Source organism: Amblyomma maculatum, chromosome 11 (genome assembly GCF_055883805.1).
Source record: "Amblyomma maculatum isolate TAMU_Amacu chromosome 11, ASM5588380v1, whole genome shotgun sequence".
Classification (NCBI taxonomy): Eukaryota; Metazoa; Arthropoda; class Arachnida; order Ixodida; family Ixodidae; genus Amblyomma; species Amblyomma maculatum.
In genome coordinates this window covers 143504179-143531994 of record NC_139354.1, presented here as the reverse complement: position 1 = coordinate 143531994, position 27816 = coordinate 143504179, and positions in this window count along the sequence as shown.

Genomic DNA, 27816 nt, shown 5'->3' with positions numbered 1-27816 from the left:
AAACTTTCTCCTGTTTAGACTCAGGATCTTTGGTGTCCGTTGTCAGCGATCACGTAAAAAACGGCTGTTTGAACATATCCAGTTGCTGGTTGCAAACACTACTATTCGGATGGCGTCCACGCATGGTGTACCCACAGCATCAGCTGCCCGCCTAAAGTTTCTATAAATAGACGCAAAATTACATAGCGTTTCCTATACCTTTCCGTACTGTTCTGGCCAGTCATACTGGACGTAACTTTATAGCCAAGGCAGGAATCGTGATTGCTCTCAGCAATCGCACCTACCGGTACGGCATGGGTACATAACCATTTCCGTTCACGACCAAATTCGTTCATATGAAGTCACAGTCGCGTGCCACAAACAGCCTTTTGGCCAACGCTACGTTAAGCGGTATTCTCACTGTATTGAAATCTTTCAAAGGGTCATCAGTGGAAAAACGCAGAAAGGAGACAGCACTCAGGCCCTTTGCAGCAAATTTCAAGGAGGCTCCGGAAGGTCAACGTGCTGACTCACAAGATCGACACCGCTTCTGCGGTGTCGATCTTGTGAGTCAGCCCAAGAGCCTTGAGCATGTACAAGCGAGCTCGTCGCTATGGCACTCATGATGAAATGGCGCCTACTGGTGCGGTAAGTTTCTGAAAATATCCTGGTCGTTTCCGTTGTCCGTGCGCCTAAAATGAAGGCACAGCATGGTTGGGCGCGATTATCGATGTTTGAACGCTGTGACAAGGCGAGACTTACCCCGTTCTATCAGCCGATCGTCATGTGCTTAGTTGGGCCAGCTAAGTTTTATACAACTCCTGACTGTAGTAGGGGTTTCTGCATATAGCGATTGACTACTGTACCATTCAGAAAACCGCTTTTCATTGCAACTGGGAATTGTTCGAATATGCATGCTTGTCTTTCTTGTTGGCAATTCACCTGCTACCTTTCAGTGTTTAATAGATATTCTGCTCGGAGATGCTATATTTAACTACACTATGCCTACATGGATGATGTAGTGGTATTCTCGGAAAGCCCCTTCATCTTCTTCAACTATCAATGTCCTTCAACGTATATAGAATGCGGGCATCACCTTTAATCCCGACAATGTTCACTTCGTGACAAGGGGAAACAGACTTCTTGATTTCTTTGTGAAACAGGGCATAGTTCGCCCGGATGAAGAGGAAATCCAGGCAATTCCGCAGCTCCCACGACCAACCAACATTAAAACTCCAGCGTTTCTAAAACATGGACGCATTCTACCGCCACTTCATCACGAACTGCGCCGACTTTGCGCGACCCTTCATCAGCTACTCTGGAAAGGTGCCCGTTGTTCATGGGCATATGCTGAGCAGGTATCATTCCATTCGCTCTCTGCAACCATCTAGGATACTAAACGCCTGCGGCTCCGAGACCTTAGCCGGCCATCCACAGTACAGATGCAAGTGAGTACAGCAAAGGTGCTGTAGTTGTCCAAGAGCAAAAAGGAATGCTTCGCCCTTCGGCATTTGCTAGACCTACCACGACGGGACAGGAAAGGAACTATAGTGTGGCAGATAGAGTATCTCGCAATTGTAGATTGGCCGCTAGGAGGCCAGACGGAGCGGATGCGCCTCGAATGAGCTCCTGCTTTGAGCACGCCAGGCCGCGAAAGGATTGACTGTGGACTCAGCGAAAACCGACGGAATCGACGCAGCAAGTTGAATGCTTCACGTAGATACCTAACCCCGGTACCTGGAACCATACAATCACTATTTATCGGCAGCTCAGCTACCGAAGCGGAGACCGGTCTTGCTAGGCCTACTTCTGACGCGCATGTGTCCATGTGGCCGCTAGACCTGGCGACGAACGCGGCAAATGCGTCGAGTTGAAGAGCCGTCGATCGACGAGCGCGGCAACATGATTCCAGCCGAAGCGCCATCGATCACAACGAGAAACCCTTTCGACTTGCTCAGAGACAGAAACCGACGCGGGCGAGGAACACAACGCCGCAGTAACTCAGTCAGAAATACCCAAGGAAGGCAGACCCGAACAAGACCGAAAAAACTGGTAAAAGTACCTAGAGTTGCAGCGTGCAATCCGAGAAGGCGTGTGGATTAACGCCCCCAGCAGAAAAAGTCCACGGGAAGACGAAACGAGAAACGCCAAGGCAATTGGCGAGGACAACAGGCCAACGAACTCGGGAAAAAAAAAAACAAGCCTACAGACCCAAACCACTGCCACGAAACGACTACAAAATTGCCATTCGCTCTGTCGACGGCGATTTGCGAAAGGGCTCGGAATTAGCGTTCGCCAGGGCACTTACGCGCGCCTGCGGCATGGAAAACGAGATTGGAGAACTCATAGTGCAAGTGAACAGTGCATAGAACTCCGCCATTGCAACCACCCCAAGCGTGGATCAGGCCAACCGAATCTGGCAAGTTGGACAAATCATGATTGCCGGGAAAGCTTACATGCTCAAAACATACGGGACGACACAAGGAAACATCGAAAAAGGCGTCTTCCACGGCGTGGACCCCGACACGAATCCGGAACATCTCATGAAGATCATCAGGATTGTGAAAGCTGGCATCCAACTCGCATTCGCAAGTATGATAGGAAATTCAAGAACAGTACTGTTTAGGATCACCTGAGGCGATCCGCCGAGACAAATATATTACGATGGCGTGCAATTCCATGTTCACCTCTACAGGAAAACTAAAATCATCTGCAGAAGGTGCAACATGCAGACGCACGGCACGGATGTATGCCCGCACCCCGAGAGACAGGCGTGCGAATAATGCGGCAAAATGGAAGACCCAACCATCCACACTTGTGACAAGGTTTGTGCCTTCTGTGAAGGAGGACATCCGACAGGCGATCCAGTTTGCAGGAACAGATACCAGAGACCGCAAGAGAAACTTAAGACAAAAGAGGAAAAAAAGGTCGTTTTCGACGAGGAGAAGCAACCGCCCATAAAAGACGAGAAAGACCTCCCCCAGCTAGAAGCCATGAAGAATACCAACGACAGATCAAAGCCGGAAAAGAGACATGAGATCCAAGAGCACGAAGCCGCCAAGCCTCGGCACAAGTCCAAGACCAGGGGCAGACAGGGTCCAGGGACCCTGGACCCCGAGGAGGAACCAAGGACATGAGCGGCAACAATGCCTGGGAAGGTGGACCACCTCGATCTCTCACTGACGACTCTGGTTTGGCTGAGAAATACAAAAAATCTCTCGATGTGGCAATAGTTAAGATCAGACAGGAAACGAACGCACAAACTAGAGCAATAGCGAAAGACAGGGACGAGTGGAGAGGCAGATTCGAAGATCTAATGAGGAAAACTGAGCAAGAAAAACTCAGCTCAAGAACACAGATGGAGGTAGAAAACAGAAGAGTCGAGAGCACGGAAGATTTCGAAACGGTAGACGAGAAACTCAAAATATTAGTTGAAATGTGGGACGAAAAATTGAATAACGTAGCAAGAGTACACGACGCGAGACACGCAGCAATTGAGGCTAAGCTGCATAATATAATCGCGGTTCTGGAGAAGCTCGGGCAACGTTTGACGAAGATAGAAGAAGATCGAATGTTGCAAACTAACGCAGCAACAAAAAGAGAAAGGTCGCAAGAAAGCATACCAAACAATAAGTACAAAGCCAGACCAACGAGAACTGAAGACCAACATGGCTCACGCCACTAACACCGTAGCCACCAGGAGGAAAGACATGATCCGCATGATCCGCATCTGGCAGTGGAACTGTAGAGGTTTAAGGAACACGAAAGACTTCAGCTCGCATATATTGGGCAGCAGCAAAAGCCTCATGTGATACTTCTACAGGAAACCTTAATTACTCCGAAGATACCAGGATACGACTCGCATGTCGAGAAAAACCAGACACGAGTGGCCACACTCACGAGCACAACAGTCACAGCGATCAAGCACGACAAGTTAACGCAAGACACAGAGCACATATTAGTAGAAGTCCTTCCCAGAAAAAGAAAGGATAAAGGCCTATTTATACTCAATATATACAGCCCTCCAAGGGACAGGAAAACGGACTTCGGATCAATCATTGAACAGACTCGGAAGATTGCAGGAAAGAATAGGCTAGTTATAGCGGGGGACTTCAGCGCGCCACATCAGACATGGGGATACCGACAAAATACCGCGAAAGGAACTCTCCTACTAAAAGCAACGGAAAGGGCCAACCTGAAGTTGCTAACCGACTGCGGTACCCCGACGCGACCGGGCAACAGCGTAAACAGAAATACGTGCCCAGACCTCGCATACGTAACCGAAGAAATAGAAGCGGAGTGGACCAACACGAACCTCAACTTCGGGAGTGACGACTTCATATCCGAGACACCGGTGGACGCAGGAAGGCGGCGCAGCGCACTAAGGAAATCCAAAGTAACGGACTGGTATCAGTTTATGAAAGACCTGGAAGAACAAATTGCAGAAAACCTAACCCAATGGACAGATCAGATTCGAGCCAAACATAAAAAAACATACTAAACCGATATCAGCCCAGGACCACGTACAGGAAGTAGACCGACACCTACTCAACCTATGGGACGCGAGAAGAGGGCTGACCAAACGATGGAAAAACCAAATCATAACAGGAAACTCAAAATTCGGATCGCAAAGCTCAACGACCAAATTCAGAGTAACGCGCCGACGGTGGCCAGCAACAACTGGAACCAAATCTGCAATGAACTCAATAAAAATCTAGGCAATGCTAAGAGCTGGAAACTAATTAGACACCTAATTAACCCAAGTCAAAGCAGGAATGAAAATGACAAGGCAATAGAGAGGATGATTCACCTGAACCAATCGACAGACTCTGAAAACGCGGATCAGATCTGGAAGAGTTACATCGGAGAGCCAGACGGAACAGTCAACATCGATCATAAATACGCAGGAATACTCAACCAAAAGCTGGACGTGGACATTACTGTAGCAGAAGTATACGCAGCGGCTAGATCCTTCGTCAAAAACACTGCATCCGGCGAAGACCAAGTTAGCAACGCAGTCATTAGAAACCTTAGCGAGCAGAAAATGGAAGAAATAACGAGTTCTTCAATGAAATCTGGTCTAGCGGAAATCTACCGAAAGAATGGAAACATGTGGAAATTATAACTATTCCCAAACCTGGGAAGAAGTTAGGCCTGGACAACTTACGCCCTAATTCGCTAACATCTTGCTTAGGAAAATGTCTCGAAAAATTCATCAATAGCCGACTCACAGACCACCTGGAAGAGGAAAAACTACTACCAAACTCGATTTTCGGCTTCAGGGAGAATCTGTCAACACAGGACGTAATGCTGCAAATCAAGCACAACATCTTGGGCAGAATATCAGCCAAAAATGAAGGTATCCTCCTCGCGGTGGACTTAAAAGGTGCCTTTGACAACATCAGCCACAAAGCAATTCTCGTTAGCATATCGGAAACTGGGTGCGGGGAGAGAACGTACAATTACGTCCGGGACTTTCTCAACATCCGGACAGCAACGATAAGCGTCGGCGGTATCAGGACCAACGAAAGAGAAGCTGCCGGGAAAGGAACCCCGCAGGGATCTATCATCTCGCCCCTTCTCTGTAATCTGTCCATGGTGCCGATAGCGATGAAATTGGAAAGCATACCTGGAATTCGTCACGCACTCTACGCCGACGACATTACGGTGTGGACGACGACAGGATCAGCGGGAGAAAAGGAAGGCGAATTGCAAAGAGCCTTGGATGGCATTGAAGAAATTGCAAGAAACGGCATGCAATGCGCCCCTGAAAAGACCGAGTTCATTAGAATTCAGAAGAAAAACTTCAAGGCAGAACCGATTCAAATCCGACTTCAAAACCAAGAAATCAGAGAAGTAAAAACCTTGAGGATACTAGGTACGTGGCTACAGAGCCACTGGGAAAGAAAACACAAAATTAAGCTACTAACTCAGGCAACCAGTCAGGTCTGCGGCATGTTTCGAAGAATAGCAAACAGGAACGGAGGGTTAAAGGAGAAGGACGCGATCAGAATAGTAACGGCGATGATAGTCCCCCGCTGGACCTATAGACTCCCGTACCACCACGTCACCAGAACGGAATCCCAGAAAATTGATGCACAGTTTCGGAAAGCTTATAAACTAGCACTCGGATTACCAAGTCATGCATCCAATGAGGCTGTTATGGCAATGGACATCTCGGTCACCTACGAAGAACACAAAGAAGCAATCCTGGTCTGCTAAGAACGCAGACTAGAACAAAGTCGGACTACTAGACACCTACTGAACATCATGGGGCGACCCATCGACGAGAAAACTAACTAATTAAGAGAAACACTCACTCGCAGAGCTGAATACCAGGTCCTTCCAAGTGCCAAAAACATGGACCCCCTACACAACAGCGAAATAAGAAAACAAGAAGTCGCCACATACAAAACAACGTCGTCAGAAACAATAGCGACATACTCTATGTAGACGCCAGTCCATATCTGGGGAGAAAAGCGGCGGTAGCCACCACAGTTGACCACACCGGAAGAGAGCTCATCGATCAAGACCAATAACTACATAGAAGATGCAGAGGAAGTTGCCTTCGCCAATGCAGTTAGGCACGCCAGCAGCCAAGGTAGAAAACACTTAATACTGAGCGATTCCCGAAAGGCCTGTCGTGCCTTCCTCCTGGGGCGCGTATGCAAACAGGCACACCGAATAATGGAACAGGAAAAAAAGACGGGCAACATGAAGCACACGATCATGTGGATACCGGCACACGAAGGAATCGACGGCAACAAGGCTGTGCCGACAGGATAGCCCGAGGGCATACTTTCCGGGCACCTGCGTCAGCTGCCCCAGAGCCTTCCCCCCCTCTCACATACGGGGAACTAATACAACACTTCAAATTAAAAGGAAAACGATACGCAGAACCGCACAAAGACCTCAGCAGACAGGAAGCAGTAACCTGGAGGAACATACAAGCTAGGACATTCCCAAACCTAGCTAAGTATCACAAAATCTGCCCCGAAAAAATTCAAAAATAACACATGCACTGCATGCTGTGAAGTCTCGGACATCCTTCACATGATATGGAACAGCAAAGAGCAATTAGAAAAATATAAAGCTCGAGCGCTCAGCCAAGTGGAGTGGGAGCCAGAGCTGGCCCACGCGGTTCTCTCTGAGCAGCGCAGCCTGCTCAGCAGGGCCTGGGAGACAGCCAAGGCCAATGGTATCCTGGACTGAGGAAACCACATACGCTATTCCGTTAAACAATTAAAGTTTACTCTCGCTCTCTCTCGCAATTGTATTCGAAATAAATGTGTCATGTATTTGGAATGGGCTGAATTCACTATTCAGACCGATCAGCGGCCGCTATTGTGGCTTTTTTTTTAATGGTTCACAGGAAGGGAAAGGTGCTGTATCTGCCACATTTGTTTCTGTGGACACCTGAACTGCACTGTTAGGGAAGAGAGGAAGATGGGAGTGAAAGTAGATAGAGAGAAAGAGGAGCCGTAGTGGCGGACTAGGGAGTAATTTCGGCTACCTGGGTATCTTTAACCTCCGCTGACATCGCACAGCACATGGACGTCTCTTCGTTTCGCCTCCATCGAAACGCCGCCGCCGCGGCCGGGATCGAACGCGATTACTCCGGCAGAGTAGTCGAGCACCTTTATCGTGGTTTTCACGGTTTCAAAACCCAGCTGCCCGTTCAACCCGCTGGTCACTTTCTCTCCAAAAGTACAATTACATGGTGGAATACAGTAGAGGCACTTTCAAAAATTAGCCGATGTCCCATCCCGAGCTCCAAAACCTGTGGGGTCAAGCGAACATCGGCGGTACAAGCCATGACAGCACCTACAGACTCCTGGAGTGCGCTGATGTCTCGTAAACCGCTGGTCGACACTCAGCTTACAGACGGACGACGAGTGCATTAAATTATGTCACAACCTATACAGTGCCAACTCTCCAGAAAGCCAGGCGCCTAACGGAAAGTACGACTGCTACTTGCTGCCGACACAGGCAGTGGTGAGTCCGCATTTCGTGTGTTTGTGGTCAAGAGACTCCGAAAGCATTTTCTACGCTATTTCTATGACATACTACGCGGGCCATAGCGAAGCGAAGAAAATGTACGAAAAGTTTTGTAGCACTGTAACATGACCGCGGATGAGAAGGGATGATTTGAAGTATGCTTAAACTTGTGCTACATGTCAGCCCGACAAGTCTAGGGGAGGCAAACCACCAGGCCTAATGCAAATGCTAGAGAGCCGTGGGAAATCGCGGTCTATCACGTGATGGCCTCGTAGCCCCCGATCAGCTAAGGGGAATCGCTGCTCGCTTGCTCTCACAGACCACTTCTCGAATTGGGTAGACTTGTACCCATTCCGCATGCTCGACTCGAAGGGGTCTAGTATAAGCTCATAGAAACGTTCACTTCCTTTCCCTTTTCAGCACTACTTATTACACATAATGCAACGTACCTCAAGGGCAATATATTTGTTGACACTTGCGGAGCTCTTGGCTCGCATCAAAAAAAGACATCTACCCCCCTCCAGCCAACATCACAGATCGCGTGAAAAATATTTAAAAACTACGTGGTGGCATTCATAGAGCGCCATAAGACTGGGATTCCCGTGTGCAGGAGGTGGCCTTCGCCCCACGTACTACGGTAAACCTATCAACGGGCTTTACGCGGCGTCTGTCTTTCTCAGTCGCGAATTCCGGTTTTCTATTGGACATGCCATTGCATTGTGCCAGAACGACAGGCTCCCAGTTTTTCCAGGTGTACACAGGAGCTCACCACTCGTCTCGCTGGAGCCGTTAGGAGGCCAAGGAGAATTTGGACCTTCCCGCATGAAGCACAGCTGCCAGTACAGCAAAGATATATAGTAACCCCTAAAGTTCGCGGTAGGTGATAAGTGCTGCGGTACGCTGCTGATTAGCGATGCGTCAAAAGGTTTCGCTGTCTACTTCGCTCCGTAGCGGATTGGCCCTGATGGGGCAACGAAGCATATGTTTCGGCTCCCCTGCATGCTTCGCCATGTGCAAGGTGGTTAATAGACTGGTAGGTAACCCTCTGACCTCAAAATGTACTACGAGTGGGCAAAAGTACGTAAACGCACTCGTTCTATCAGATGTGAGCCACCTGGGCCTTCGTCTGACTGGAATTTCCCCATCCCGGCGGGTGTCTTCAAGCTGGCATCCCGTTAGTGGCAACAGTATAGTTTTTATAACCTTCCCCTTCTTTCGCCTGCAGTTTGACGCCTCGGGAGGTGTCCCATCTTGAGAGGGGCAGTGTGAGGCCTCGAATCCTTTTTTAGTGTTTCAAAACTGCGCGCTTTTCCCTATGTGTGTTGATGTTTGCCCAGGCAGTGTGAATGCGCATGAGCAAGCTTGCAGTCGTGGGGGCGTCATGTTATCGGCGCGGAAAAATGATGCATAAGCGCGTTGGAAGCAAGGCTCGCGGTTTTTCGCCCTGCTGGAGGCCAGAGAGGGGCAGCAAGCGAGAGCCACGGGTCAGCGAGATGTGCATAGAAGACAGAACGAAGACCTCCCAGATGATGACGGAAGCATTATTTGCAAGCAATGGCTTAGGCGTATTTGCGTGGGTTGCTGCTACGCGAGGAGCAATGATTCTTGTACTGCCGTTAGCGCTTTGGTCATATCACTGGCCATATCTGCGCCGTAGTGTGTTTTGTTCTTCCGTGGTAAAGCTCTTACCCTCGTTCTGTTTTATTTTTGTTGGTCCATCGTCACTGTTCTAGACAGCATATTGCCAGTGCAGTAGCGTCCGATGTAGTTTTTTAGTGAATGTTTTTCCGTATATCTGCAGGCCAAAACCATGGCTCTCGGACCCATTGTCTAGAAGTAGAGGCCTCAACATATGCTGGTGATGCCAGGATGGCCAAATGTTTGACTGATATTGTCAGTTATGATGCGTTACGAATAACCAACCCCGGAACCATATCTATATCGAATACTTCATTTTGGTGAAACATTGCTCCGGCGTTGAAAAGAAACATAGGCCAACAAGAAAAATGTACTATTATGCTGCATCGCCAATATCAGTACAAGAATAATTACGTTTTTTACAAACATTTGCCATTGTTGTCCCAGTACTAGTGTGCTTCTAAAACCCCGTTGCGAGTAGTGACAGGTTGCCCGGCGAAAGAGACCGCCTGACGCACGTGGTGCGCCTCTCTCCATGCTCCGTCACCTTCGAAAATCAATAGAAAACTGCTATCGTAAACCCCACAAGTTGTATCTCTGTGAAGCGCGTCACGATATGACCCCTCTAGCCTTCTGACCCCTCAGAGCATTCTCACATGTGCGACCACAAAACATTTGGTAAGTGAATCCCCTAATAGGGCATATGGACTGCGGCAGAGAACCATGATCTCATTCTATCTGTCGGCAAACTATTGTTGAATGATTCATCACTAGTAGGAGAACGATCATCATCGTCGTCATTACCTTCTCTATCAGCCTGACTATACCCACTGCAGGGCGCAGACCTCTCTCATATGCCTCCAAATAACCCTATCCTGTGTTAGCTGCATCCACTTCACCTCTGCGAACCTCTTAACATCATCCGCCCAGCTAACTTTCTGCCGTCCCGTTATGCTCTCCTTCCCTTCGAATACGGTTTGTTACTCTAAGCGACCATCGGTTAGGCTCTCTTCGCACTACATGTCCTACCATACCCATTTCTACTTGATTTCCCCTAGAATGTCAGTAACGAGTTATTTCTCTGACACACACTTCACGCATCCTATCCCGATACCAGGGTCTCGAGGGAAACAATACAAGATGCCAACATAACACTTTTTTTGAAATCTGTGTGAAACTAGTCCACACAGACTCAGTATTTGCGATGATTGGTATTGAACAATAATTAAAGCACTTGTCGACATGAATTAAAACACCACCCTTTATTCCGTTAGTGGGGTGAATGCCGTCGACCGCTAAGGTTTTATAAGAATGAAACAATTTAGATTTATTTTTCTTCCAGTATAATGTTCTGTTTCTGTAATTTCTGCAATACCTTTATAGGATTGTTTTTGTCAGCTGTGCATCGAGACTCGATGGGGTTTCTCTCAAGGTAAAATGCGGAGAGTGCCACGTGAGAGGAAGTATAACTTTTTGGCATATGGTTTCGAATGGCTAGTCTAAACCCAAGTTATAGACATTCGGTAGTTACAAACAGCTCCTACCGATATGGAGGAATCAAAGCAGTAAGCAAATTCAGATTTTTTCCAGCCTGTTTTAGTGAATATAAAAGGCAAGTAATCGCAGGTTTATTTAAACATTTATGTCACTATATGGAGTTGCACACGAAGAGTTGTGCTGTTGACGAAAAATATCTTCTTTTGGCTGAAAATTCCCAAATAAAAAGAGGTTATAACAGCCTAAAAGAATGGTGCTAGCGCAGAAGGAGCTCCTCTTTCCTACAAACCTCTTTCACATTGTTGTTCGACTATTAGTATACTATAATGCCTACAGTTCAATACTATGATAATACGTTAATGGTAAAGAAGTAACCGCACTTTAAAATAAAGTGTATACGCGTGACGGTCATTTAAAAGGCAAATAAAAAACATTTTCTACAGCTACAGTGACTCCTAATGTAACCTGTGAAACCTAATATAAATCGCAGTGAGGTAATGTGCGAGTTACAAATTTAGTTTTTAACGGCTTTTTAAAATATACGCATAAAAAGACGTGAGCACATTGTGTTTTCTTGGGATTGGGAGTGGTCCTGATGCAGGCCCATTTGGGTGAATGAATATCGGATGGCATGTAGCGATGAGCAGGAGGTTAAAACCTGCCTTGTACGTGATAGGGCTATTAAATAATTGAAATTATTCAAGGGCAAACTTCAGTACGCCATGTGTTAGCCCAAGTCAACCTGCCCGTCCACTTCACCGCTGCAATGTTGGTGGCACGTTGACCTTTGTTAGCTATAGGCATTCAGACTTCCCTGGCAACAACCATTGATTATAGCCGCTTTCTTTTCCTGAAACCTTACTCAAAAAAGAAAATGTGGCAAAAATCACAGGTTCAAAAGGCGGTGCTAGAGAGGTTATAGCGGCTACTCTAATGGAGAAATTTGGGCGTCCACCTAATCCAAACCATCCAAACTTCAAAACCATGCTTGACACGTATTTCGCTCTTATCACTGGGCTCAAGCTGGGATTAAATAAAAAAAATGTTTATTCTTTCTGCCGAGATTACCCGGTCGCACCGCTGGGCAGTCGTCGCGCAAACGAACGCACGAGACGTGTACGAAAGTACATGTCGCATGGGTGTCAGGAGTAAACAGAAGAGGACTAAACAGTTTGTGATCTCTGTCGGCGGTTTCCCTTCATTCACATTGAGGTACAGTAATAATATCGAAACTCTCGTCACTCAGAATAATTGAATCTCATATCCACTGGATGTGGGTTTTAAAACGCCAGCAAAATACTGCTATAGCAGGAATCGAGTGTCCAAATGTGCCCTGCGCCATTTTTCCACTTTGCAATAAATGCCCGTTCTCCTGTTTGGGTTCAAAAACTAGCCTATGCTAAAGCTTACTGCAACATCCGCTCTTATTTTACGAACGCGACATCTATGATTCTGGTACTCTTCGCATACCACTAGAAAGCGCTACCTATATGAAGCGAAATGTTTCGATATGGTGTGCAATTATTCATTCTTTGGTTTGTAAGCAGATGTATCTATGAGCACGTGTTTCTATGCAAAGTCGTTATTTGCTGTTAGCCGATTATAAAGCGGTGACTTCTTGTTGATGTCGTGCTTTTTTCTTAGGTTTTCACCCAGCTGACGAATTCAAAGGATGAAGACAGCGATGTGCATATTGTGCACACGTTTGATACCATTTCCTCCTTTGACGCAGCACGGATTTTTCGCAAGAGAGATCGCACAAACTAAGAACCTGACAGCAGCGGGACTGCTATGCTTCGGCTTAGCCAGAAGTCATGCTCCCATTGGTCTTCGGCAGTAATGGACTCAGATAGAATACTATTTAACTTACCCATTGCCGAGTATGGAGCGGAAGCGTGACTACACGATGCAGCTTCTGACGTCGGTTTCTTCTGCCTTCTTCACTTCTTGAGAGGAGCGGTTTGCAAGTGGTTTAGCATTTATTATCTTTTTCTATCGGATGCTATGATTTTATGGCATGGTACAAAGACGCACGGACGTTTTATTCTGCATGTATCTTCATTTCACCAGCCAGAAATGTATACAAATTGAAATATTTAGAAACATGTAGCAATATCCACTTAGCTTTATTTATTAGGCAGAGGAGAAGACATGGACATGGCTGGAATTGACCTTATAGAGCCAACGCGAACTGCAACGAACGCATAAATTGTCCAATTTGAGAAGCGTGGCTTATTTCGCCAGTTTTTGCATGGCCATGGAGCGAAACAAGTACAGAAGTTTCTTTCGGGCAGTAACATTTTTCTCTCCTTACGATTAGCGGAATTTCATTGCAAACTTCGATGCAAAATTTTGAACATTCTGGGTATCGCTAAATCAATGTTAGTCGCTCATATTAGTCAATAATGTGCAGAGACGTGCTTTGAGGAAACGCCTATCCTGTCATTATGTCAAATCTCTTCTTTCTCGTGCACTATAGCATGTATACAACAAGGTGTTCTTGCATCCCAATCTTACAATGAATTAAGCAGTTACCATGATTGCCGCTAATTGCTTATTCATTATAAAGGAATTTTCCATCCATACATTTTATTCTGGAGCAACTTATTTTTAGCTCAGAATTGTATGCATGTATTTATAAAATTTCAAAATAAAAGTCCCGAAAGCTTCTACAATAACGAGGAAAATGGTTGAAGCAATCAAGAGTGGTTGTAATTTTTCAAGAAAAAAATTGGGGAGTACATTTCGTCAAGAAAACCAATAAGGCAAGCATGCCAGAGGTTCTGAGCATGAACAATAAAAATACAGGCTCTCCACATTCCCATTCTCTCGAGAGGCATTCAAAAAGCATTTAGAAATAAGCTTTGTTCAGTGCAAACTAAAAGCGTTTGGAAAGCAACTTCTACCATTTCTGTTCATATGCCACGCAATTGAAGTAGCACCTTCTTTTGTGCGACAATACACATTACTGTTTACATTGTCAATGAATTGTCAAGTATAGATTGAAGTAGAGGCAAAAAGGTTTAACTGTGTCTCCGACGACATGAATGTGAACAAACCCAGGCTATTGTTTCGACTTGTGTTTCGGGTTGCGTCTTTGTCGGTTATACCGCCTGGAATCGGTATACTTAGACCCAGCGCGGACTCCTTTCATGTGCTGCAGGCAGCCGGCAATTTAAAGCTTCTCTTCTTCGGGTTACGCTGGCGAGTGTGGCGTCTAAAGTGGCGGTGGCCTCTCTCATCTGAATATGCCTGAACAGTAACTGAAATAGACAATAGTATTTAGGTGAACAAAACTTGAACAATGACCTGCATTCGGTTTAAACATACACTGTAAGTGTTTAGGCAATTTTTCTTCGAACGTTTCATTTATTATTTAGCGGTTCCAAACAGTCCGTTTGGTTCGGCCAGTTTGTTACCGTCTTTTACGGGATGTCTTAAGTTCGCGCGCAGATGACGCTAATCCCTGTGTGAATGAAATGCCGTGGCTAAATGACAGACTTAATCGCAATATTGAAAGTGGCAAATTTTGCTTATTTTCCGAACACAGAATTTCTTGAGTAATAAGGCTCATATAGCCCGCTGCTTACACTTTCTATTTAGTATTCACTAACGGCCAAAAACGTTCATGATGTCAGCTGCAGTTCTTGTTGGTCGCTGTGTGAGGTGGAATCCTTTTTCGGTTTGAAAACAGCGCAAAGGGACGAAGACCAATGAAAAATAAGAACACAGACGAGCTCACAGACCTGTTCCTTTGTCTTTCGTCCTTCTGCACTGTTTTCCAACCACAATGAATTTCAGCCAATTCGGTCAACTCAGCAGGAATCCTGTCTCTTCTATTGAGTTTTCTAAATCTCATCACGACGTATTGTGATACGGAAGCTAAAACGTTTGGCCTGAACAATTAGCTTTGAAATCGGCACAAGGAGCGAGTAAATCTTAGGTGGCTATCTGTTTATTCAACATGGAAACTTTATCGAACCTACTAAGGAAAATAAGATAAAAAGCAATGCAATCGTACTGAATGCGTAGATTCCTGAAGAGAATACCATTTCTAAGGCAGAGTAACGGTAATGCAACATTAAAAAGAGTGAATAAAAAATTTAATTATTCGATGAAGAGCTTCATTCAGTCCTACTAAAAACACTTATGTGGCCAAATAGCGAGATGCAGACTTTATTCTAAAATAACATGTGGATATACCGTACATGTTATATTTTTATATCTTAGAGACTGAACGAGATTTAAAATTTTATTGGCATGACAATATTGACGCATGCCATTCAAAGAAGACGACGGAGAACTGAACGGGCGATTGGGAAACGATGACGAAGTGAGACTGCTTCGTCTCGTGCTGACATAACTTGCTATTCTGCTGTTCTGGTGTGGTTCTGCTGTATTCTCCTAACTGCTGGTTGCTGCCTTGTATGCTAGCCTGACCGTTCTCTCCGGTGAGGCCATTACACATCGGGGGATTGGCCAGTAGTTGTTTTAAACCGGAAATTAGGGTTCATGTTCAAATAGGCTTATAATATCTCTAGCTTCCCCAAGGGGGGGGGGGGGGGGGGGGGTCGGCATTTTGATTTGCCAGTCTGCCGGCCCAAAGCTTGGACCTGGAATCTTTTGGAAGGAATGGAATAAGCATACTACCGGTGTCATTTCTACCAATTGAGGATGGAGCCGTAAAGTAGAAAAATTCAAAAATAATCCAGGAGCAGTTAAAGGCTGTCACCCCCCCTCCCCCCTACCTAGAAATCTCTGAGGTGCGTTCGTTTGGCAGGAGAGGTATTCTCTAAGTCCTCGAATATACAATGTATGTCGGACTTGCTTCGATGCACATCGTTTGCATCACTGCCAGTAAAGCCTTTTATACCTGAACAGCTGGAATGTTCAAAAGGTATTATACACGGCGTAGGTTGGTCGGCTTCTCCGCAAGAAATGATCGATGAATTTAACGAGGATGGCGTTGGAATCATATCCCTATTCCGTTCCAGCAAGGATGCTGGTGGCTCCATGGTGCCGACAGAATCCACTATCGCGACGTTTGCCGGGGCTAATTGTCTAACAAAGATTAGTGTACGGCCCATTGTGTACCGTGTAGATCTCCTGCAGCCTCGCCTTGGACACAGCTGCAAGGTGTGCAAATCCTCAACACGCTGCAGACAACCATTCATCTGACATTTGCACGTCTGCTGTGGTAATGTGCAAACTATGTCAGGAAGATCACCCTGCTGATGATGATGCTAGCCCAAAACGCGCAGATGAACAAACTATTCTCGACATTATACATCACAAAAAGTGCTCTTGATGCCTATGCGCAGCTAGACCGTAAAAGGAATTTATATGCAGCTTGTGCAAGAACATTATGTTCGGATGTGGAAGCAGGCCTGACAAAGTCGGGGGTCTATACCGTAGAGAAGTCACTTGAGGGTGTCTTGGAGCGTATGTTAATGACGTTTGCAGAAGCTGTATCACACGTCGTAGCTACAAAGATTGTGTCTACCGAAATTGAGCTTTGCAAGTTGGCAACCCAGTAATAGCTGAATTCCATGCTCCTACAGTTGCTAGGGTCCCTGTTGCTGGAGATTCTACCCAAACGATGCCTACTCCCTTTTCTTCCATGAAAGTGCATAGTCTGGGTCTTGTGGATACCTATGTGTCCATCGTTTTCCCTTCGGTTGTATAGATGACATGTTCATTCCAGAAGCGCCGAGCTTCTTACTCTCCCTCAAATCCACCCATTCTAACACTAAAAGTAAAAAAGGTTCCCCTAATCTTCAAAATAACACTGATGTTTTAAGGAAGCTGTTACAGCCTCACGGATTTTACAATAATTATGGCGGGGTTAAAAGTACTACGGTGGAATTGTCGTTCAACTGCATCTTCGTATCACGATTTACACAATCTTATCTCAAATTCAATCCATACATAATTTTACGGCAAGAAACCTCGCTTTTGCCAAACCGGCCATTTTCTATCAAATATTTCAGAACTGATTATATTCCGAGCATTTTTTCTGTCACCTCATTGATGGTATGGATATGGTCGGTAGTTGAGTACCATTTCCGAAAACCTGCTTGATCCTTTGCTTGATTGCAGTCTAAGGTTGTCCTGATTCTATAAGCGATTACCTTAGTAAATACCTTATACGTAACAGACAGTAAGCTGATTGGTCTTTAATTTTTAAGGTCCTTAGAGTCCATTTCTTATGAATGAGGATAATGTTTGCATTCTTCCATGGTTCCGGTACCGTCGATGACACCAGGCACTGCGTATACAGCGTGGCCAGTTTTTCTAGCACGATATCCCCCCGGTCCTTCAGCAAATCTGTAGGTATCTGATCCTCTCCAGCTGATTTTCCCCTTTTCATAGTTTCTAATGTTTTCTTGACCTCGTCCTTCGTCACTGGTGGAACGTCTGACTGTTTTTCCCTACCGCCAATCTCGTTACAGTCCTGATTATGTTGGCTACTGTGGAGACCTGTAAAGAACTCCTCGGCTACTTTGACTATCTTGTCCATATTCGTGATGACGTTGCCCGCCTTGACCCTTATTTCGTATATCTTGCTTTTGCCTATGCCCAATTTTTCTTTATCGCTTTAAGGCTTCCCCCGTTCTTTACAGAATGCTCAATTTTCTTCATGTTATACTTCCTTATATATGCCACCTTACGCTTATTGATTAGCTTTGATATCTCGGCCAATTCGATCTTGTCTGTTGGATTGGAAGCTTTCATACTGTTGCGTTTCTTATTCAAATCTTTCGTCTCATTAGACAGCTTACCGGTATCCTCTCTGACTATCCTACCGCCTACTGCTACCGCACACTCAGTAATGATATCTCTGAAATTATTGTTCATTGCTTCTACGGTAATGTCGCCATCCTCGGTTAGAGGTGAATGTCTATCGTGTAGCAAGATTCTGAACTTTTCTGCCCTGCCCCTCACCGCTAATTCGTTGATGGGTTTCTTTCTTACTAATCTGTTGCGTTCCTTCTTCAGATTTAGGCTAATTCGGGACCTCACCATCCTGTGGTCACTGCATCGCACTTTCCCAAATACCTCTACATCTTGCATAATGGCGGGGGTTGAACACATTATGAAGTCAATTTTATTTTTAGTCTCCCCGTTAGGACTTTTCCATGCCCATTTCCGGTTCTCCGTTTGCTGAAGAAGGTATTCATGATTCTTAAGTTATTGCGCTCTGCAAACTCGACTAGTAACTCCCCCTTGTTATTCCTAGAACCAATGCCATAGTCACCTACTGCGTGGTCTCCTGCCTGCTTTTTCCCTACTTTGGCATTGAAGTCGCCCATTAGAATATCATACTGCGTCTTCACTCTTCGCATTGCCGATTCTACATCTTCGAAGAAGCTTTCAACTGCCTGGTCATCATAACTACAAGCAGGTGCATAGGCCTGTACAACCTTCAATTTATACCGCTTATTAAGCCTAATTGCGATGTTTGCCACCCTCTCATTATTACTACAGAATTCATCTATATTACCCGCTAAATACTTATTGACAAGGAAACCTACTCCTAGTTGTCGCCTCTCTGGTAAACCTCGATAACACAGTACATGCCCATCCTTCAGTACACTATATGCCTCATTCGGCCTCCTTACCCCCCTAAGCCCTACGACATCCCATTTCATACCCTCTAGTTCCTCTAAAAGCACTGCTAAACTAGTTTCCAGGGATTTAGCATTAAAAGTTGCCAGGGTGAATTTCCAATGGCGGCCTGTCCAGCGGAGCCAGGAATTCTTAGCACCCTCTGCTGCGTCACAGGTCTGACCGGCGCCGTGGGCAGTTATTCCGCAGCCGCTGGTGACTCAGTGCCGGGGGCCCTATACATAGCATTCATTGATTACGAAAAAGCATTTGACTCAGTTGAAACCTCGGCGGTGATTCAGGCATTGCGAAATCAGGGTGTAGACGAGCCATACGTGAAAGTGCTGGAAGATATATATAGTGGCTGCACAGCAACCATAGTTGTGCATAAAGAAAGTAACAAAATTCTCATAAACAAAGGTGTTAGACAAGGAGACATAATCTCCCCAGTACTATTCACAGCTTTCTTAGAGGAAGTATTCAGAGACTTGGAATGGGAGCAGTTAGGGATAAGGGTAGATGGAGAATACCTCAGTAATCTGCGATTTGCTGATTACATTGCCTGGCTAAGCAACTCGGGGGGTGAACTGCAAATAATGATTGATCATTTAGACCGGAATCGTAGAAAGGTAGGCTTGAAAATTAATATGCAGAAGACTAATGTAATGTTCAACAGCCTCGGGAAGGAACAGCAGTGAAGCACTGCCAGTAGTGAACGAATATGTCTACTTAGGACAGGTAGTAACCGCAGATACGGACCATGAAAAGGAAATAACAAGAATAAGATTGGGATGGAGCGCATTAGGCAAGCACTCGCAGATTATGACTAGCAGATTACCGGAATCGCTCAAGAGGAAAGTATACAACAGTTGCATCTTACCTGTACTCACCTAAGGGGCTGAAACGTGGAGGCTAACCAAGAGAGTTCTACTTAAGTTGAGGACAACCCAGAGGGCTTTAGAACGAAAAATGTTAGGGGTGGCATTAAGAGATAGGAAGCGTGCAGAGTGGGTCAGAGAAATAACTCAAGTTACCGACATTCTAGTGGAAATTAAGAAGAAAAAATGGGCATGGGCAGGACATGTAGTGCGAAGAGAGGATAACCGATGGTCGCTTAGGGTAACAAAGTGGATTCCAAGGGAAGGAAAGCGTAGCAGGAGGCGGCAGAAAGTTAGGTGGGCGGATGAGGTTAAGAAGTTCGTAAGGGTCAAGTAAATGCAGCTAGCACAGAACCGGGTTAAGTGGAGAATTATGGGAGAGGCCTTCGCCCTGCAGTGAGTATAGTCAGGCTGCTGCTGCTGCTTGTGATGATGATGATGATGATGATGATGATGATGATGATTTCAGAACCTCTATATCAGATCGCACTAGCAGCCGAGGAGGCGGCTTGCTAACAATAGTTTCGTCAAAGACATTTAATCGGGCGAAGGTCTCACAAAATATTCTACGACAAGACTGCGAACTGCTTGCAGTTGATAGCGCAATTTCAGTGTCCTCCTCTCTCTATTGCAAATGTCTACTTCCCAACAGGCGTCCTTAAAACAGATTGTTTAAGTGATCTATTGAGTCCAACCAACAGAGTGATTGTTGCTGGCGATTTTAATTCTCAACTGGTTCTTTGGGGTTACCGGTCAGACATATGTTGGTAGCGGCTTTTGAACTGGATATCTGTAAATGATGTTCGTTGCTGTAATGGTCCGGGCATAACCTACATACGAGCAGCTTCTAGGTCAGTAATTGATTTAACATTAGCAGCAAATAGATTAAGAGTCTCATCATGCGCTAAGCTGAATTGGCGTACATCTAGTGACCACTTTCCAGTTAGGTTTAATATAGTATCCGCTCCCCATAGAGTAATTACTTCTGAACAGAAATTTGTCAAACACGAACTCTATAAAAAGCTTGTGAGGTCCTCTTTTTCCTCCATAGTTTCATCTGAGTAATCTGGACGTGCTCAACAAGCACTCTCTTCTTTGTTAGATGCCACTGAGCGTTCAGTGTTCACTGCGAAATTGTCTGCCGCTAACAAGATGTCGGGCGGATGGTGGAATAAAGAATGTGAAAAAGCATTCCGTCGTAGAAAAGCTGCATGGAAAAGCTTTTCCTATAACCAGTGGCCCCAAAATTGGATAAATTATAAATTTTAAGCGGCTTCATTTCAAAAACGTATTTGTATAGCAAAGCATGCGTATAATGCTAAAATGAATATTTATCTCTCTAATCCAATTATTCGAAAGGCATTGTATGAATTCATGGAACGCAACCAGAGTTCATATCCACCACATATAACCGAGTCAGAGGTGTTATCACCCCATGAAAGACAAGGTAAACTTGAACAGATTGCGAACGGCCTTGCTATTCGCTTTCAAGCGCAAACGATAGTTCCGTTATTTCGACCTACGCCACATGCTGATTTCATTGCGGTTGAGCCATCGGAATTGCGTTCTATAGTGGCTGCTATGAAACCTGCAGCTCTTGGGTGCAACGGTAATACAGTCGCTATGCTGAAAGCATTAGTCCAACACTATAACTCGGAAGTGTTGAATATTGTAAATTGTTTCCTGGAAACTCCTTGGTTACTTGAAGACTGGAAAGTTGCTAAAATTATACTAATCCTCGAAGACTCAGAAAAAAGTTTTGATTTGGATAATATTCGGCCGATTTCTCTAACTTAAAACATAGTGAAACTTATTGAACGCATAGTTCACCTGCGCCTCACAAACCATGTCATGACCCTGAATGCATTTAGTGATGCACAGATTGGGTTTCGTCAAAGTTGCTCAATTAGGTTTGTAATGAAAATGAAGTGTCGGCATTGGTCACCTTGGATATCGTTAAAGCCTATCACAGGGTAGAACACTCTATATTTTTGAATAAGATAAACGGAATTAGGCAACCTTTTTACATTTTTTAATGGCAAAAAGAATTCTCAAGGAATAGGAAAGTTTTCTGCACTAGAGGTTCTTTAACTTCTGAAACTTATTACACAAATAGAGACATGCCTGAGGGATCGGTGCTATCTCCATTGCTATTTAATATATTAATGAGGGATATTCCTGTTCATCCAAAATAAAAGTGTGCGTGTATGCGGATGATATTACCTTTTCTCTTCTGCACCGCATGTTCATTATTTCTCTTCTGCACCGCAGTTATTGCAAGCCCACTTGCATGCCCTTGATGTTTGGCTGAGTAAAGTAGAAATAATTCTTAACGTTAAGGAATCCTCAGTACTCGTTTTCCCACCGGCACACCCTCTTTATACTCCCTTGCACATTGTGGTTCACAGATCCCACATGTTGAATCCTTGACGTACTTGGGTGTATTATAACACTCCCAGTTAGACTGGCGGCCTCATATCGAAAGCAATTGCCTGAAAGGTGAGTGAACCCTTGGTGGCTTGATTAAAATTAGCCATAAGAAATTCGGTATGCACAAAGATACTGATTTGTTTGTATACAAAATTTATGTGAGACCAATTCTGGAATTCGGTTGTGTTCTTTTTTCAGGCAGTCTTAATACAAACTACGACCTATGTCGCTACTAGAGAGGCGTACTTCACGACTATGTTTGGGGTTTGCAAAATTAGTTTTAAATGCAGTCCCCCATTTAGAGGCCCGCGTACGTGACCTAAACTCTCGGTTTGAGCTCCTCACTCTGCGAACCTTTTAACGAGCACTGGAACCTCTGCCTGGAGTGGCTTCTCCCGCTCTTATTACACACGATGCTCAGTTTGTAGATTATTATTGACCGCAATATAAGGAACCACAATTTGTATTTACTCAGTCCTTTTTGTCCAAACTTGCAGTTTCGCTTATTTCAGTAAGACGCGTTGGCAATGTTCAAGCTATTTATGCACTGTTCCTTGACCCGTCGTTGCCATCTAATGCAAATCAGCACTTGACTACCACTGTAATAAATAACCACCTCGATGTTTATCTATTACAGTATCCACGGCACGTAGCTATTTTCACAGATGCCTCACAATGGGATGAAAAAGCAGCAATTGGTATTTAATCCCAGGCACTCCCCTTCTGAAAAAGACCCATACGATTTTCATATAGGCCACATATGAATTCTTATAGGCCACATATGAAATCTTATAGGCCACATATCGATTGATATGGGGTCAAATTCACACCATTTTGGGCATATAAGACTAGGCGCAGTTTATATGGGCAAATGGTATGAGGCCATATGTGCCCCATATTGTGCCCATATCCATATGCATTGCAGGACATATGGATCACATGGGAACTAGGCATATGAAGGCAGAGTTCATATGGGGGCCCATATATCAACCAAACTTGGATTGTCAATGGGGCATTTGTCGTATTATGGTGAAAATGTACGTCACCTGGGCATCGATATGTAAACAACACAGTATCTTTAGGTATGACAAGGTGTCAAAATCACTCAAACTTATCAAAACATACTGCACAGTGATGGTACAATTTATTACTCCCCACCACGGCACTGTTACATAAAGAAAACACTGAAGCAATTAATAATAAATTATATAGATACAGGCGTAATTGCTTAATCGTACAATACTAAAATGCATTCTTGAATAGTTGATGCTTTTGGATGCTTGACAATGACCAAAAGTAGTTACATTCTGCTTATGTGCAGGGAACAATTAAATGGCTTGAAGCAAGCTGTTAATTTGATGTAATAAAGTATGTCATTGCACTTTATCTGCCATTATCACAAAGATATACATAACACAACATTTCGATGATCCAATTCCTTTCTGAGATCAAAAAAAAAAATATTCGGCTTCCACAGGAACACGTAATCATTAAAAGCAGGAAAAAGAAATATCAGCATCCCGCCCTCCCCCCTCCCAAATATTTTCGTTTTGTCATGCACCGCCAGCTTGTCCCTCTCACATCGCCTTCATCTCCTGCATACCACGCTGCTTCCTTCGTTTCGCCTATTTTTTTTTTTTTCGTTCGAGGTCGGAACCCATGCTGCAGCTGCCTAATTGTTAAAGCCCTCCCCTCCGCTCTCCCCTCACTCGCATCCGATGCTTTCTAAACTTGAAACTTCTCCAACCATCACTTTCTTAATTCCCAGAAACGCGACATTTGGGAGACGGCTCGACTTTCGACTTCTGCCCCGGCTTGTTGAGGAGAGGCAAGGAGGGACGAATACAGGAAAGGGGAAGTGGGTTTAAAGGGGTAGGAAGGGGGCGGGGAGGTTTAAAAGCCTATTTGAGTCAAGGTGCCGGCAGGTACAGGTGTGCGGCAGCAACGGTGCTCGCTGGGGTCACTTTTATTTTTCCTCTGCGTTGTGGGTAGCTAATACGGTTCAAGTGGTTTGGGGTCATCTAACTGAAGAAGGCATTGTTTTGATAACTGATCTCGATCTCCGGGAAGGAGGGCTTTTGGAAGATTTTTTTCTTGTGTGTCAGAGCATGGGGGGGAATGTTTGGCTATATGGTAGGTATCGTGCGTTCTCTTAGGAAATTCCTTACATATCATTCTTATGTTGCCGGATTACTTCTCTTTACGTACTTGTGTTACCATATTGCAGTTAAAGCGCAGTATAGAATGTATACTGCTGATAACACCTAGGTCGTGAAGCCGCGAAAATTTGCATTACACCTGCATTTCATCCTTTAGTGTCATCTTTGACAACGAGAACCCAGCTGCCTTGAGGGTTGGTAGCGGTTTGCAACTGTGACAGCCGTAACCACGCCTAGGGATGAGCCTCAGTTGTGAATCGATACACATCGAAGTAAATTCCCAATTTGCTTAGTGAAACTACAAAAGCTAGGCATTCTGTCTCTGTCAAGCTATAGTTCCTCTACTATTATGTGTGGCTATGACTAGCAAATTCCAAAGGGCCCATCTTTTTCTGATACACCTGATGCAATACAGCACCTATGTCCAACTGAATTGCAACTTAGCACCATTATGACAGGCGGAGGTTGCGAGAAGATTCTGTGCTGCATCATCCATTGCGGTACTGCAAAACGCTCGAAATCATGCCTCCTCACTGTCTTCCCAGGAGTATTGGGCCTCATTCGGACGGTCAGAAAGAGGGGTCACGCGGGTCGGGATGAAGTGGCGGGAAAATTCCAGGACGAGCAGAACACAATGGGGACTCCTGACGTGCGTTTGCGTGAAGGGAATTCCAGTATAGCCGTGAGTTGTTCTTGTCTGGTCAAGAGAACAGTTAAAATAATAGCATTTTTAAGTAGAATATTTATTACTGGCTGAGAAGTCGCTGGTGAATTACACAAACAGAAGTGTAATTGTACAGCCTCGATCTACCTCCAAAAGCAAGCAAAGGTGGTTCTCTCAATGCCACAGCTGTCATTCAGTACTAGAAGAGAATTACTGCCATAGTCAAGTATAGTTACAAATTGGGCTGCGGCTTATCTTTGTTAAGCCTGGTTCTGAGAGCGAACGTTTTGTTACGGTTTGTCAGGTTAGGCAACCGAGCTTACAAACTCATTCAGATAACATAGTTTATAGAATTAAGTTCGATTAGGCGTCGTCATAGATGATTTGCTGCGGTATAACTCCTGCATGGCTGTCGGAAAAATGCAATACACCGCAGCTGCGACTGATTACAGCTCGAAGCTTCTTCATCTATTTCGCGAAATCGCTAATTGAGGTGAATTTTCAGCAGCGGCTTGCTCGAGACCTTAACGCATGCGACTAACTATTCTATCAGTAAAGAGGGTGATCGTTAAATTTACGTTGATAAATCAATGATCACTTGATTTTAGGTGCTTTCAATGGTGAAACCGGTGACAATATTATGTTTCAACTATATCTGCCAAACGAAGGGAGGATATTTCTGGTTTCTTCAGCTAAATGACTGTAATGTAAAGGTAAGGCTTTGTCAAACATCGATCAATCATTTACGTACTATCAATGTTATAGACAATATAAGCAACTGTTTTATCGGCAGCAATGGGGCTGATACAAGATTTAAGAACAGGGCTGCTGCCCGTAGCCTGACCTGAGTGAGCGAGCGCACTAGAACGTTCTTCGCACGCACACTCTTCATCTCTGTAGCCAGGCTCGCAGCATTAACTTGGCGGGAAATAACACTTCTTCCCCTTCGCGGTTTTTCCAACAGGTATTACAGTTAGGCTTTTTAAGCCGTCTTCCACTCGAAGATTTATGAGAATGCTGATATGGTATGGATGGAATTACGCCACTAACACGGGCGGCAGCGTCAACGCTGTCACCTCCGACGAAACCATGGCAGCGGGGCCACAGTTATCAGTAACTTCACGTGAAGCCCTGCCAGTTGAGTTGCAGCTGTAGGCCACGTCAGGTGGTGCTAGATTTTGGAAACCGGAGAACGTTTTCCACTAAAATCCGTCCTCGTCGTCAGTAGTGAAACGCCTTCGCATGTGATCGACATTTGTGCGTTGAAGTAGTCCACCGTTGAGCCGAGATACCTCATATTGCCGGTTAGTAACCTGCCTGGTAGTGCTGGCAGCCAAACTCTTCGATGAAACAGAGAAACTTCAAACAAACACAGGTCGTCCTGGCACGTAGACTGGAGCCTATTGGCTCTCGCAATCCTCAACCAGCCCACTTGTTGCATTATTCAAATGCAATGATGTCCTAAACTGACGACCAAACATCACATGTGCTGGTGTCTAACGAGTTGTCGCATGAACAGTCGTGTGTTGTGTGAACAGGAACTTTGACAGTCAACAGGCAACACTCCCCTTCTGGAATTTGCGAAGCACGAATTTAGTCTCTTGAACCATTATCTCGGCTTGCCGCGCTAAATAGATGTCACATGTCATTCCTCTGCAGAAATTCCTTAGCTTCAGTCGATGTGAATCAGGAACCTTTGTCGCTGACGACCATCTCTGGAATGCTAAATGTAGCAAACGTAGAACGCAGCTCCTGGATGGCCTTAGCTGAGGTTACGTTTCGTATGTGGCGAACTTCGAGCCACATCGTGAAAGCGTCACTACGATGAGTTAACAGTTCCCATTGAATGGGCCTGCCAAATTCCAGGGGATGAACTGACCAGAGTTTTTCAGATCTCGTGCAAGTCAGAATAGAGGTCGCGGGTCTAGCTTCGGCATAGGACTTACGTATACAACATCCAGCCAGGCACTCTTCGACGGTATGGTCAACCATTGGGCCACCACAAATGACTGCTTGCAGCTTGTTTCATAGCGGTCACTCCTCGATTACCGGCGTGTAGAAGCAATAGGGCTGTTTGCAGTAGACCAGGAGGAATGACAACACGAGATTCTAATAAAAAGCATCTGATCCAGCCATGCTGTGTAGTCGCCTGCCTGAAGACTGCGATATATGACGCCGAGAACAGTGTACGTTTTAGTGAAATTCGCTAATTTAACAACCGTTAACAGGGCTATGTGCTTTGCCTCTGTCATAACGATATCTCCGGGGGCCGTGAGCTCGTCTTTGGTTGTAGGCAGTAGCATGAGACGCCAAAGGTCGGTGTTTTGATGCTTCATTCAAGGTCGATATAAACATTTGTACCTATACGCGCTCAATCAGAGGCACCACCGCAGCACCCTTTGAGACAGAATGGCCGGAATTTGACGCTATGGTCCCATTATCTCTAGAAGCGGCTTGTGGTGCGTGTAAAGTACAATCTCCCGTACAGCTACATACTGCTGGAAGTAGCTCATAGCATAAACTATCCAAGTCCCTTCTTGTCATGTTGCAAATAATTCCTTTCTGGCTTGCCCAATGTGCTGGATGCATTAGCCACTGGAATCTCTTTCCCATGACTGCCTGGCTTGTGGAGAACTGCGCCTTGACCTTAAGGCGACGCGTCAAAGGGGAGGAAAATGGGCTTGTTCTCGTCGTAGTACTGTAGAATCGGAGTGGCGATAGAACCTCCTTCAATTTGTCAAAAGCCAAATGGAGTTCAAAAGTCCACTTCAAACTGACGCCCTTTCGAGTAGCCAATTGTAGCACGATCCTTGATAAACCTGCAGTAGAATGCGAGTAATCCCAATAAGTCTTGCCGCTAATTCTTGTTAGTTGGCACAGGTGCTTCAACAATAGGACGAACCTTCTCTTTGGGAGGCTGCACACACTTGGCGGTGATGCAGAACAACAAATACACCAGCTTAGG